Consider the following 13,110-nt stretch of genomic DNA (forward strand, 5'->3'; position numbering starts at 1 on the left):
CTCCTGACCTCGAGCGATCCACCCGCCTCGGCCTCCCAGAGCTAGGATTACAGGCGTGAGCCACCGCGCCCGGCCTCAAAAACAATTTTTTGAAATCACTATTTCAAAGACTCAAAAATAGCTAAGACATTTGGGAGAATAAGGTGGGAGCAGACACCCTTCCAGATATTAAAACTTACTATAAGGCCATAGGAATGAAAACAACGTTGGTTTTTTTTTTTTTTTTTTTTTTTTGTTTGTTTTTGAGACACCGTTTCACTTTGTTGCCCAGGCTAGAGTGCTGTGGCGTCAGCCTAGCTCACAGCAACCTCAAACTCCTGGGCTCAAGCAATCCTCCTGCCTCAGCCTCCCGAGTAGCTGGGACTACAGGCATGCACCACCATGCCTGGCTAATTTATATATATATATATATATATATTTTTTTTTTTAGCTGTCCATATAATTTCTTTCTAATTTTAGTAGAGGCGGGGTCTCGCTCTTGCTCAGGCTGGTCTCGAACTCCTGAGCGCCAACAATCCGCCTGCCTCGGCCTCCCAAAGTACTAAGATTACAGGCGTGAGCCACTGCGCCCGTCTACAATGTTGGTATTGATGTAGGGATAGATGGGTGGACCAAAAGAACTGAAGAAAGAATGGAAACAGTTCCCCAAGTTTCTGTAGACTTAGACAAGAGAGTGTAGGCTTTGCAGGTTAGGGGAACAGAACGGGCGTCTGTAAGCAGTGCCGGCTCTCAGGCATTCACATGAAAAAGCACATACAGCCCCATCTCCCTCCTTACACAAAAATAAATTCTAATGAATTAAAGACCCAAGGCAAAACTTGAAAATGTTCAAAGAAAAATCTAAGAGACTATCTTAATGTCATTAAGACAAGGAAGAATAGCTTACCACAAAATGTACAGACTCTTACAGGAAAAGATTGATATACTGATCACATTAAAGTTAAAACATATGCACATCAAAGGACAGAGTAATCAACAAGTGAAAAGAAGCCACAGACTAAGAAGAGATATTTCCAAAATGTATAAAACTACCATAGGATTAATATCTAGAATACATATAGAACTCCTACAAACATAAGACAATCCAATGAGGGGAAATGGCAAAATATATGAATAGGCAATTCACAGGGGAAAAACACAAATGGAAATTAATGCATGAAATAATTCTTAGTCTCATTAGGAATCAAGGAATGCAAATTAAAACAATCAGATATCATTTCACTCCCTCCAATTGGCAAAAAAAAGTGAACTCCTAGATGAGAACTTACAAAGCACATGTCCTACAACCCAGCAATTTCTCTCTTTGTTATACATCTTAGCTGCTTTGCACACAGGTGAGAAGACACAGACAAGAATGCTCACTGAATAGTTGTCTCTAACAGTGAAAAACTGGCAACAACCTATATTTTCATCAACAAAAGAAAGAATAAATTGTTCTATTCATATATCGGAATGCCTTAAATCAATTAAAATTAATTGATTTAATTGATACAGCTAGGTACCAGCATGGATAAACCTCAAAAACAATGTTGATCCAAAAACAAGTTGTAGAATGATAAACACATTCTGTGAAGTTTTCTATAACATATATACCCAAGTGTAGTGAAGGTATAAAACCATGCATGGAAAGTCACCAAATCAAGATAGTAATTTCATCTAGGGAGGGAAGAAAATGAGATTGGGGAAGAGGCTTCAACTGTGCTTGAAATATTTTATTTACGCATGTGCACATGCACCTGTGCATCTGAAGCAATTACCACAAAACATTAAGGTCTGACAAAGCTGAGTGCTGGATACAGAAATATCTGTCCTAGTCTTTGTTTGATGTAGACAGGGTCTCAGTCTGTTGCCCGGGCTAGAGTACAGTGGCGTCATCATACCTCATTGCAACCTCAAACTCCCAGGCTCAGGTGATCCCTCTGCTTCAGTCTCCCAAGTAGGTGGGACTACAAGCACGCACCACCACCCCTGGCTAATTGTTAATTTTTTTTGTAGAGACGAGGTCTCACTATATTGTTCAGGCTGGTCTCAAACTCCTGGCCTCAATTGATCCTCCCGCCTTGGCATCCCAAAGTGCTGGGATTACAGGTGTGATCCACTGTGCCTGGCTTGTTCTAGTCTTTATACTTTCCTATGTGCTCAAATTATTTCTTTTCTAAAATTAATTTATTTATTTAGAATTTTTTTCAGAGACAGGGTGTTGCTCTGTCATCCAGGCTAGAGTGCAGTGGCATCGTCATAGCTCACTGTAACTTCAAACTCCTGGCTCCAGTGATCCTCCCACCACAGCCTCCCCAGTAGCTAGGACTATAAGTGCAAGCCAACATGTCTGGCTAATTTTTTAATTTTTTTCATAGAGACAGGGATCTCACTATGTTGCAGGCTGGTCTCAAACTCCTAGGTTCAAACGATCCTCCTGCCTCGGCCTCCCAAAGTGCTGGGATTATACGTGTGGATTATAGGTGTAAGCTACTGCACCCAGCCTATTTATTTTTTTGAGACAAGGTCTTGCTATGTTGCCCAGGGTGGTTTCAAACTTCTGGGCTCAAGCAAACCTCCCACTTCAGCCTCCCAAGCAACTGGGACTACAGGTGGACGCCAGTGTGCCCAGCATGCTTAAACTACTTCATCACACCAAATTTACCAAAACAGTCATGCATTTTTACCCTGCATGGCTAGTCCTCTCCCTGTCCTTACACCTGTGAATGCTCAGCAGGCAGCCACTACGGTGCTAGTTACCAGGTCACCAGGGCAGCAGCTGCTGCTCCTCCTTCCAGCCTGTCTGCTCCTTGACCTCTGAGGACACTGCAGAACAAGGGAGCACCTTGCTGCCTGGAACTGCCCTGTCCCCAGGGAGACACAGAAGAGGGTTTGATGCAGGCCCTTCCTACAAGGCAGCTCAGGAAGGTGGGAAAAGAGAGACCAGGTTCCTGCAGCAGAGCTGGGGCATCTCTGTCCCTCAGGGGTCAAATGAGCAACCCAGAGAGCCTCCATCCTTCACTGGGGGCAGACAGATCTGGGTGAGCGCAAAGAGCAAGAGCTTTGGAGCTGGGGACATGTGGGTTCAAATCCAGCTCTGGCATGAAATAATTCTATGACTCTGGGCAAATTACTTAGCCTAAGCCTCTGCTTTTGCAACTTAAAACAGGAATAGGCTGGGTGCAGTGGCTCATGCTTGTAATCCCAGCACTTCTGGGAGGCTGAGGCAGAAGGATCGCTTTAGGTCAGGAGTTTGAGATCAGCCTGGGCAACAGCAAGACCCCGTCTCTACTAAAAATAAAAAATTAGCCAGGAATGGTGGTGTGTGTCTGTAGTCCCAGTTACTAAGGAGGCTGAGGCAGGAGGATCGCTTGAGCCTAGGAATTCAAGGCTGCAGTGAATTCAAGCAACTGCACTCCAGCCTGGGCAACAGTGAGTGAGACTCTGTCTCTTAAAAAAAAAAAAAAGGTCCTGAGCAGTAGCAGTATACAAAATGTATGATCCATGAAAGAAGGCAGTCATAAAAGGAAAATCACTGCATGATTTTACTTAGGTGAGGTACCTAGAGAAGTCAAATTCATAGAGACAGAAGGTAGAAGGGTGGCTACCAGGTGCTGGGGAAGGAGGAAATGAGGAGTTAGTGTTTAATGGGGACAGAGAGTTTCAGTTTTGCAAGACAAAAAGAGTTCTGGAGATGGCTGGTGAAGATGGTTGCACAATAAAATAACTATACTTAATACACTGAACTGTTGTACTTAAAAGTGGTTAAGATGGTAAATTTTATGTCATGTGTATTTTACCACAATAAAAAAATTAGGGAAAAAAGTATGATCCCATTCTTGTTTTAAAAATTGTATCAGTAGCAAACTTATTACCAAATACATAGAAAAATCTGGAAAGCTATACATAGAACTATATGTAGTTAAATCTAAGGGTGGGTAGGATTGTAGAGGGTTATCTACATTGTACATTCTTCTATTATTTAAAGATGATATGTTTACCAGTAGAGAAGATACCTGGAAAAAAATCAAAAGACCTTCCTCACCGCGTGAGGATTATGAAAGAATTTATGAGGAGTGGCTGCTATTAGAAACAGGGTAGCCCGTGCTCCCTGTCATACCCTACAACACACACACTCAACAAAGCCACTCTCCTCACTTCATGGGAGCACAGAGCGGGGAAGAGCCCAGACCCCAGAGTTGGGAAACTCAAATGCCAACTCTATGAATTCCTTCTTGGGGCCTCAGAGCTCCCGTTTCCTCAACTGCAAGACGGAAATGTTATAGTTGTAGAATGGGTTATTGTGAGAATTAAGAATAAGATAAGGTATTATGTGTCAATGTAACGCCTGGGACGGCATAAGGCCATTGTTCCACAATCCCACCTGCCACCGCAGAAGACCCTCCCACAGTTCAGCAGGGAGGAGAGGTCTCACCCCTCACCTGGCATGCACAGACCCACCCTCCCTGATGCGTGGGCTGCACCTCAAGCACAGACGTCTCTGAGCAGGGCCAGACCACGCGGAGGCCCCAGCACCTCCTCACAGAGCCTCAAACTCCTGAAGACCCTTCTAGGCTTAGGACCCCAGGAAAGGACCGAGGGTGGACTTGGCCATCTGCTCTCAGAACCAGTCCTTCGGTGCAACCCCAGTCCACAGTGTCGATGTCCTCTTGGTGCTTCTTACAGACATGGAAGAGAGTCAAAGAAATGACAATGCTGTCCCCTCTGTCCCAGAGGGAGACCACCCAGGCATGCCCCAAACCCCACGTGGGGCTGCAGAGATCTGGTGTGGCTCCCACACCTGGGCGGCAGGCAGGCGGGCTGTGGGTAAACAGGGCACAGAGAGCCTTTTGTTAAAGCACAAACGGGGCCAAGACGGGAAGACTTCCCAGGCAGGAGGGGAGGCGGGAGGCCAGCGCCCCTCCTGTACCACAGATGGGAAGGCTGTCTCTCCAACACTCTCCCAGGGACGGGGGAAGGGCCATTCTCAAGAGGTCCTGTCCCAGGAGGGCTCCGGGCCTGTGAATCTGCTCTGCCATGTGCTTCCTCTGGTCTCAGAGCCAGGAGGGGGAGAAGAGGTCTCACCCCTCATCTGGCACACACAGCTCCCACCCTCCCCAGAGTGGGGCGCTGCCCTCCAGGCCCCACACCCAGCTGGGGTGAGTCAGAGGCTGTGGGCTGGGGGTGCTGCCTGGCTTAGGACTCACCCTGTGTAGAAGGACACGCCCTCACTTCCTGGGGAAAGAAAGAGGGGAGACAGGCCGGGGCGGGAGGGGGAGGGGAACAAGGGTTAGTTGCAAACTGCTCTCACTTGGGCTGGGCTTCCTCAACAGGTTCATCCTCATGCCAGCTGGCAAGGGCATGGCCTGCCTTCCTCGGTGAAAGGTGACAGGCAAGGGACACCCACCTGGAGCTTCCCCCACCAGCTCTGTAAGCCAAGCACACAGAGGTAGCAGGCCCAGTTGGAGGCGCAGGCGGGTGCTGGAGTGCCCAGCTACTGAACACAGACTAAGCCCTGGCGCAGCCATGCCTCAGCTCCAGTCTCCATGCAGGCCAGAAGGGGGATCCCAACTTCACCAGGGTGTGACCTTGGGAAAGTCCCTCTACCCACTGGGCTCTGCATTCCTCATCTGTAAAATGGGCTGACGCATCTACTGCTCATAGGGTTGCAGTGAGGATTGAGTGAGGAAGTCCATAAAAATCTTCTGGGCCAGCGTCCGCATGGTAAGACTGTGCAATGTTAGCTGCTGTTACTATCACAGTAGGTTGTATCAGTCCCTTAACGGTATGAAGTCTGAGGCCCAGAGAAGTTAAGTGACCTGCCCAAGGCCACACAACTAGGAGAGGGCAGAAAGTTCCACCCCAAGTCTGATGTTCCATTGTGCCAGCCTGCCTCAAAGGCAAACAGGTTTTCTGGGCCTGCCTGGGCATCCAGGCCCTTGGAGCTGCTTCCTGGGACAACACTCCTTTTCTGAGGGGTGCATGGGAACAAGGGCTCCGAACGGAACCCCAGCAGGCCACACTCAGATGTCTCTGGTCTCCTATGTCCTGTTTTGGAAACTTTGGAAGGGAGCCCGGCTCCAGGTCTGAGGCACTGGGACAGAGGGATCTGGGAGACAGGTTAGTCTCTGGGAGGCAGGTTAGTACCTGCCATGAGCATCATTAGCACTGTCCTCCCGGACAGGTTATGAGATGTGGCCACAAGCACCCCAGAGAGGCTACAGAGGTATCTTTTGCTGATACCTCTGCAGGTCAGGGGGAAGACTGAGGGATCTGGCCAAGGGTGAGCCTGATACCTGGGGGCTGATGACCCCAGGGAACCAGCTGGGAGATGCAAGGTGCCCCTGCAGGGCCAGGATTCCCGCCCAGCCCGCCCCTGCTGCTGACCAGCGCATTTGTCATGCTGCCTGTCAGAGGGCGCGGGTTTGGCAGCTGTACCTCTGAGAGTGTCCAGGTGGCATGTGAAAGCCGTGGAATTTTACAGCCATTTTTTACTCCAGTGGAATGATGCCCTAGGCATGAGGCTATATTGCAGCAGGCAATTTAATTTTGAGGTTTGAAGCCCTCAAGAGACGTTTAGATGTAGAAGAACTTGCTGCGAGACTCAAGATGGTGTAGAAATGCATTGGGAAGACAGCTGGGAACATTTGTGGCTGGGAGTAAAAGTCTTTATAGACTCAGCCCCACACGTCCTTGAAGAAGGAAAGTTTAGCCCCCCACCTCCCCAACACACACACACACACACAGAGTAAAACCACTAAAACACAGTCGTCCAGCTGCAGTCCTGGAGGGGAGCTCAGCCCCGCTTCCACCCCAGGGCCTCAGTTCTGGCAGCGGATGGACTCATTCCCCAGAGGTGAGCACCAGGACTGAAAGAGTGGCCTCTGATCGGCGTTCCTCAGTGTGGTCTGCAGCCCACCAGCCTCACAACTGCCACGGGAGCTTCTTCACAGTGCAGACTCCAGGGCCCAGCCCTCCAGGACAGACTCTGTGGGTCTGTGGTGGTGGGCCCAGGGGGCAGAGTAATTTAAACAAGCTCCCAGGTGACTCTGAAGCACCCTGCAAAGCCTGAGAAACTAGAAAAAAAGCAGCAGTGGAGGGTAGAGTAGAACGAGGACGGGCTGCCAAGCCAAACAGACTTGGGTTCAAGTCCTGGCTTTGCCACCTGTAAGTTGTACAACTTTGGGCAAGAGACCTCATCCCTCTGGGCCTTGGTCTCCTTGTCTGTGAAATGGCGAAGCAACCTCACACACAAGGCGGTGGCGAGGGTAAGATGAGCAACACATGCAGTGAGCAGCACACCACCTGGCACTCAGACGCGGTGCTGAGGATGACCCGGGCTGTGAAGGCACCGCTGCCAGGAAGGAGAAGTCGGAGAAGCTGTGCATCACCTACGCAGTGGCCTGTTCCAGGGGCTCTCTGCCAGACAGTGTCTCCTGTGAGCAGGAAGAGACTCCTGGGGAAGAATGGGAGGAAGAAACATGCAAGAGGGAGAGGGCCGGGACAGTGAGCCTGAGAAAACCACCAGGTGAGGTAAGATAGCAGGAATTCCAGCAAAGATCTCCTTCCCAGCTGAAACCTGACAAACAACACTCTCCCAGTTCCACAAAACAAGGCTGCCAGGCCTAAAATCTTTTCTTGCCAAGACCCATCATGAGGTCATCTGTGCCCCCAAAAGAGCATTTTTTGACCTAGGTGACAGGGTGGGCCCCCCTGTTCTCCTCACCTGCCCACCCTCAGGGCTAAAATCTGAAAGGAGCATTCTAAAAGGACCAAGACCAAAGCTTGCTCCAGGTATTGCAAGGGTAAACTGAGTCAGGCCCTGCCTGTTCCTGAAGGTTCGGGAAGGGCCAGGCTCAGGCAAACACAATGACTCAGACTCAACTTGACTTAACTGTGTGTCCCCCAGTCCCCACTCCAGGCCTGCCTCAGGCAGACAGCGGCAGCCACAACCTGGAGGGTGGAACTTCTCCAGTGGGCCCACGGTTCCCTCCAAGCTATCCCTGGAAGGGAGGAGGAATTCTGATCCCAAATAAGCAGGACCTGCTGCTTCCTGCTCATCACTGCCCAGCACGAGAGACTTCAGCTCAGGCCTCCTCTCTCCAGTAGACAAAGTTCCTTAAAACCAACAGGAAACTCCTACAGGGCAGGGCCGGATTGGGTGACCTTGTCCCAATAAACAGGAGAGGCGACAAAATCACACACCAGGCATTTCCCACCTCCCTCTGCTGCTGTAAATGCCCAAACTGTTCAAGACTCCCAGCATGGTGAAGGGGGGGCCATGCGGTGGCAGGACAAGAGCGGGGCAGTTCTGCCCCGACCACACACAGACCTATCTGCCTCCTGCCTGGGAAAAGGTCCAGGGGACACCATTACGTGAAACAGAAGTAAGCTGTGAATCAGTAACTCAAACATGACCTGATTTTCATAAAAATAGGCAAATACTAGTAATAGATGTGGAAGAATATACCTGTCCCCACTCACATCTCTGCAGATGAGGATCAGGGAAGATTTCCTTTTCTATATTACATTAAAAACCCAAACAGTACAAAAACATATAATGAACACACAACTATTTGGTAATTACCAAAAATAATTATAATAATAATATTACTATTCCTTTTCAAATCGAGGTGGGGAGGCTCAGGCCTTCCTTCACAAAAAACCGAGAGGGGTAGATGGAGGCAGGGAGGCCTCAGGACAGAGAAGAAAGGACTTCAGGATCTGAGTTCAAGCCCCAAGCCCCTGCTTTCCTTCCAGATGAGTTTGGGCAAGTTGCTTCCTCATTCTGAGCCTCAGTTTCCATATCTGTAAACAGGGGATAACGGCCACTGCCCAAATTTCCTCAAATGATCAATGAGATCACAGATGCGGATGTGGTTTGCAAATTATATTCCAGTCCATACACACCAGCTGTGATTAGGGACCACTTTCTGGGACATGCACTCTGCCAAATTCCCTACATCAACGTATTTAATCCTCAAAATGCTCTAAAGGGAGGTAGATGCTAGTATTATCCCCTGTTAAAAGATGAGGACATGAGGCCCTGAGAGGAATAATGACTGCTCCACAGTCACTTAGCATGTGACTGCCAAGAGTCAAACTCTGACTACAGAGTTCAGGTCCTAACCAGCGCACACTCCTGCCTCTGGGAGCCGTTTTCCAAGGTGTAGGCCGAGGAACCCCAGTCCCCAAAGATGTCTACATGATCAAATAAGTATGGGGAAATATGACTTGCCAGCTCCTTCTCAGAGACTCATGATGCTCAGCTCAATACATTCAAGGCTCTGAGAAGTCCTGCAGCAAAAATAACAAGAAGTAGCTATTGTCCAGAATTATCTAACCACCGTGGCCAAAGAAACTGGTGTTCCACAGAACACTCTTTAGGAAATGTAGTCACCAGGCAGCATTAGCAACCCAGACTGATAAGATCTGGAGTGAGGGAGAAAAAACAGAGGTTTGCAATGAAACAACATTGGCATTCAAAGAGTACAGCAATCAGACATTACTCAGCTGGCCACTGAGTCAGGAGAAGGAAGAAGAGAATGATTCTGTTGTCTGCCACTTCTGTCCTGGACTCCCTGGACCTACAGTGAAAAGGGCAAAGGACTGTGGAGAGAGAGATGCTGCCCTTTGCTCCCTGGGCTGGGGAAGGCACCTGACCAGAGCTGGAGCTGGCCTGGCAGGAGGGGGTCCCAGTCCTTACCCCAGGACGGCTCTGCTATCTGTGCGTTGGCTGTCGGTGCTGAGGCCGGCCCACGTCTGTCTGGGCAGGGTCCTGGCATTCCTTTCGTTCCATGGACGCTGCCTCCCTACGAGGAAGTGAGAGCTACTGTCAGCAGGCGAATGTGTGACTATCAGAGTTACCTGCCAACATTTTCTGAGAGCCTGCTTGGTGCCCAGCCCTGGACTGGGCTCCGGATGACAAGAGAGATTCAGATGGAGACCCTCCCTCACAGAACTTGGTTAACTGAGGAGATGATAAGTCAGCAATTACAATCTGGAGAGCCCAGGGCTCTGCGGGGGTGAGTCCAGGAGGAGCACTAGATCCAGATTAGTGGGGTCAAGGAAGGCTTCCTGGAGGAGGAGTTGCCTGAGTTGACTTCGGAGGAATAGTAGGAGTTGGAAAAAGAGCATTCCAGGCAGAAGGAAGAGCACATGTTTGCCTGGAGGGGAGAGGACATGGCATCTAGAGAATGCTGAGTGGTTTAGCATGGCTAGAGCCAGGGCTGGAGGTGGGAAGCAGCAAAAGATGAGCCTCAGCGGGGTGAGCTGGGCAGGCAAAGACCCAGCCTCTGCTCAGACTCCAGCCCAAACACAAACTCCACTCAGCATCTCTACCAGTCAACAAGCACCCGGTAAGCATCTACCACGCACCAGGCACTCTGCTCAGAACTGTCCACGAGGCTGAACAAGACAAGTTGGCAGGGTGGAGAGCAAAGTGCAACCACCTATAACAGGGCAGCAGGGAGCACCCAAACCAGCCAGGAGCTGGGGGTGTGGCACGGCCACCGGGGAAGGCCAAAGGATTAGCAGGAGCTAGCCAGGAAGGAGAGTAGACAGAGGGAGATGAACGGACCTGGGAGGGACTATGGAGCCTTCCAATCACTTATGCCACTGAGTATTTGTTAGACCACCTCAGTTCCAGGCACTGTGCCAGGAACAGGGTAGCAGAAGACAGACTCCCCACTCGCAGGGAGACAGGTCAATAACCCAGCAATTCCACATGGGGTGGTGGCAACTGGGCAGTAAAGCAACTAGAGCTGTAGAGGCACAGAGGCCATCCAGGTCAACCTCTACCCCCACCCCGCCCTCCTCTACAAGGATGGGGCACCCACAAGGCTGGGCAGTCCAGGTACTTGCCCATGGCAGAGGTGGGACTAGAACTTGGGCCTCTGGACTCCTTGTCACTGAATCTTCTACTCCCTCCTCTTCCAGGAAGCATATGCTGACCATCTCCTACATATTCACCCAGAGCAAATTCCTCCTTTCTCTGGGCTGCCTCTGTAATATTTCTATTATTACACTGGCCACAGTGTATCAGAACTTTGTGTTTTCCTGGCTGCCTCTCTTCCCAGACTGCAGCTCTCAGGCAGCCACCGACTGTGTTTTCCTAGCATCATTCCCAGCCCAGGACAGGCTCTTACTGAAGGACGGCTGAATGAATGAATGAATGAATCAAGGGATGGAGACATGGTGTGCTGGCTCTAGGACCCCACATCCATCCCATCCAAATCCCCAAGAGGTCTTAGGCCAAACGTGGAATCACCTCTACTCTCAGGAAAGGAAATCAGGAACCAGGTTGATTCCTTTCCTCCAACTCCTGCAGCCAAGGTCCAGGCCAGGCCAGGCAGCAACCCAAGACGCAGCCACCTCCTTGAGTTCTGACACACTGGGGCAATCCTCAGGAACCCCACTGTCCAGAAAGGTCACTCAAAGTTTGCAAAGGAAACTGCTTCCTAGCGCTGTGCGCAAGAGATGGAGAACACACACATCTGGTCAAGTTCTGGGGGGTAGTCACAAACATTTCTTGAGCCCCTGCTCTGTACCCCTGGAAGGCAGAGGGGCATTAGACTGCACCCCAAAGAAGCTTTAAGACTGGGAAGGCAAGGAGGCAGAGGCCAGTCATTCATCCCCGGCTTCTCCACAGCAGCCAGCCCTCCAGCACAAGTCATCTGTCCTTGACTCCCCTCATGAGCCAGAGGAAGACTTGACCTTCACAAAGGCAACACCAGTGTGGCTGAGCCACCAGCACTGTCCAGTCCCTCTGAACAAACTCCCACTCCCCCATCCCCTCCACAGGAAGTATCACCAACAGCCCATCTCTTCCCCTTCCTACAGTCTGTGTGGCACTGCGTCTGTTCCAGAGGGCAGAATACAGCTTGAAGGGGTGACGAATACTCCTAACAGAAAAGGAGGAAAAGGCCCTTGGGAACTTTAGACTCCCCCAAATCCCTCCTCCCCAATTAGGCCCACATTCCGTTTCTCTCACCAAGTGCTCTCCCTCCACACCTCATCATTAAAAGGCTTCCTGAGGTAGGGCAGGGGAAGAGGAATTAGTGGAAATGTGGCTCACCCAGGAGCCACCCCACCCTTCCAGCCAAGTCCCCATTAGGAGGAGGCTGCCAGACAACCCCCAACTCATCACTCCTTCCCAAAAAAGGCAACAATTGCATCAGCTGAGAACCGGCTCATCTTGGTTCACTCTAGTTCAGACCAAGGGGAAAAAGCAGTCAGCAAGAGCAGCGAATATCATCATGAACCCCAAGAACCCCAAGCTATGTTCTATCAGCCAGAGAACCAACTTCGCTGGAGCTCCGGCTCACCTATGGCTGGACCGGGCCCAGATCACACTAGATCTGGCTCTCGGACCCATTTGGATGCACAGAACAGGGGCAGGGTCTGGGGTCTGAGACTCCGGTCAGGTGTTCCCTGAAACCCGGCCCAGACAAGCCCCAAGAACCTAGCCAGGGATCCTGCCCCCAACTCAGGGCACTGTCCCCGCCAGATAAGAGCAGGGAGGGGTCCGAGGGAAGAGGAGGGGCCCGGGAACCCAGGAGAACACAGCTGGGGGAATCTTTTTGAAAACGAAAAAGAACTGGCAAGGAGAGAGCCCAGAAGTGGAACCTCTGGGAAGGGGAGCGTGTGTGTAGACGAGTAAGGATCCGGGGGACCCAAGGAATGCCAAGAGGACATGGGGGAGCCAAGGCGGAAACTCGGGGGTGCCTGGGAGGGGGCTCGCGCGCCGCGGCACCGGGGAGAGGGTGGGGCCCCGGAGACCCGGGCATGCGGGAGCCCGGAGGTAGGCCGAACGGAGCGGCCACGGAAGGACCCCGAGGGGTCGGCCGTGGCCGGCAGAGCCCCAGCTGGCCGGAGCACCTGGGGCCCGGCAGATGACTGGGGGTGTGTGTGAGTGGGTTTCGAAAGGTGACAGCACCGTCCCTTTCCCCACCCCACCCACTCACCTGGGCTCGCCGCGCCCGGTCGCCCAGCAGGCAGCCCCAGCCCCTGGCCACTCCGTCCCGCCGCTGGCCGCAGCGCTCCTCCGGCGCCTCCTTTTGTTTGTCCCTCACTGCACCACTCAGCCTCCTCCGCCCCGGAAGTGACGTCACCGCCGGGCGCGACCGCCGT

At 51.3% G+C, this 13,110-nt stretch overlaps 1 protein-coding gene across 5 annotated transcripts in view; it reads right to left on the bottom strand.

Annotated features, from left to right (window-relative positions):
* The window catches only part of LRRC8A (leucine rich repeat containing 8 VRAC subunit A), a 34,630-nt gene extending 21,547 nt beyond the window's left edge, over positions 1–13,083 (bottom strand). For 2 of the 5 annotated variants that reach the window (XR_006737889.1, XM_045563242.1), the window contains exons 1-2: positions 12,945–13,060; positions 9,686–9,791 (exon numbers count right to left, since the gene is read on the bottom strand). The gene's annotated coding sequence lies outside the window, so the exon portion shown is untranslated. Of the gene's footprint in view, positions 1–9,685; positions 9,792–11,248; positions 11,623–12,944 lie in introns of those variants that run through there. The other 3 variants (XM_045563241.1, XM_045563243.1, XM_045563244.1) reach the window with 3 other exon arrangements.
* Between the last annotated feature and the right edge of the window lie 27 nt (positions 13,084–13,110).

The sequence above is a fragment of the Lemur catta genome, chromosome 10 (assembly GCF_020740605.2).
Source record: "Lemur catta isolate mLemCat1 chromosome 10, mLemCat1.pri, whole genome shotgun sequence".
In the NCBI taxonomy this organism is placed as follows: Eukaryota; Metazoa; Chordata; class Mammalia; order Primates; family Lemuridae; genus Lemur; species Lemur catta.